We start from the raw sequence: 1,836 nt of genomic DNA, 5'->3' as shown, positions 1-1,836 counted from the left end.
ATAAAGATTAAAAAGTCATCCAACTCAGTCACATGCATGCAATTGTGAAACTAAGAATTTCTCTTATTATAAATAGAGGTTCAACGTAGTAACCTATTCACATTTTAATTTACGAAAGGGACAGGTAGATAATAAAAATATTAAATAATATGAATAATAATTATATTAAATATTTATTTTATTAAATATATAAATAATTATTTTAATATTAAAATTTAAATAAATAATTTAAAACTATTTACCTTGATAACGTATTAAAAATAAATTCTACTTAAATTTATTGAGATAATAGTACAGAATTTAAAAGAAGTTATTCTATTGTCATATTTTTAGAGAAGATAATAATAACCTTAATTATTTGTACACTTTATCATTTATATTAGATTTAATATTTTAAAAGTATGAGTTAATGATATTTCGTTATTATTAGTTTTAATTTTTTGTTTGTTAAAAATTTTAAAAATCTAGCTGCATTGTCTGCTATCTTTTCCTCTTCTTACTGGCCTCGCACACTGCCACACCACCATTCACATCTTCTCTGTTTTGTCCTCATTGTATTGCATGTCCCTCTCTGCATTATTGTTTTTTGGGGTTAATGTTGGTTTTCTATAACTTCATTTATGTTTTTCTAAATTTATTATTTTATGTTTGGATCTAATTTTATGTTGTTCAAGAAAATTATTATTTATCTAGCATAATCCATAATTCCATATTAGAATACATTTTTAGGACGAAAATGTGAGAAAGATATTCGATGATTCCTCTTTAACCTTATGTTTGCTGGAAATTAGGGAGTAATAAGAGGGTGTATATGAAATAATAAAAAAGATTACATGTTTGATTAAATGTGTACATTTAAGTATTTATTTCGTGAAAAATGAAATATTGCTTGGTAGAAGCCAAAATTTTGTGTATTTTTTTAGAAAGATATGATGTCATTAATGTCTATTCTATATGTTGCTATAAAAGCTTTTTACATTGTAAAAATGAAAATATTATTTGCTGAAGACCTCTAAGTCAAGGAAAAATGCGATTGAAAATTCGAAAAATATTAAAGTGATAATATCACTAATGTCCAGATTGTTTGCCCTTTTCTAGAACATGATTCTAATTTATCATTTGTGGATGGATGATATGTTGCACAATTTATGAAGATAATAAAATTTGAGAGTATTTTTATAGTGTTGATTTTTTTGTTGCACATGTGTTCAACGTTAAATTGTTAGATTGTATTACAAAAAATTCGTTGAAAATTGTTGAAATTATCATTAAATTTTGCATGAGTCATTATCGGAGGATTTACCGTTGGACTTTGCAACGGTTAGCAATACCGTTTCGTCGAGCTATAAGTGTTACTGTCAGATTAATTAACCTGTTGCAAAATTTGCCGGCTACCTTGGCACAAATCCAAATTAAAAGACCTCGCTTATTATCATCAAAATTTGTGTCGGATAAATCTGACGATAATCAAAATTTCAAAACCCATCATTTTGCTTAATGAAACCAATCTTACCATTGAAAGTGTTCGACAAAAAATCTGACGATAAACGTAACCTAAATTCAAATTCACACCCATCCTCCCTCATTTCTGAATCTCCCCCCCCTCTCTCCATTCTTTTCTCTTTTCTATCTTCTTTCCTATACCGCAGTAGCCACCACCCTCCATTGTTGCTACTAGTGACTTCCGACGTGGCCACCGTCATTGCCAATGTTACAACACCCATCATTTTTCTATTTTCTCTCTTCTCTTACTACCACTAGCCTCCATTGTTACTGCCACTGAGGTCTATCATCGCCACTATCTCTGCCACTGTAGTTGTCCTCTTCTCTACCAAC

This window comes from Arachis duranensis, chromosome 7 (genome assembly GCF_000817695.3).
Source record: "Arachis duranensis cultivar V14167 chromosome 7, aradu.V14167.gnm2.J7QH, whole genome shotgun sequence".
Taxonomy (NCBI): domain Eukaryota; kingdom Viridiplantae; phylum Streptophyta; class Magnoliopsida; order Fabales; family Fabaceae; genus Arachis; species Arachis duranensis.
Note: the sequence above shows the minus strand (reverse complement) of the source record.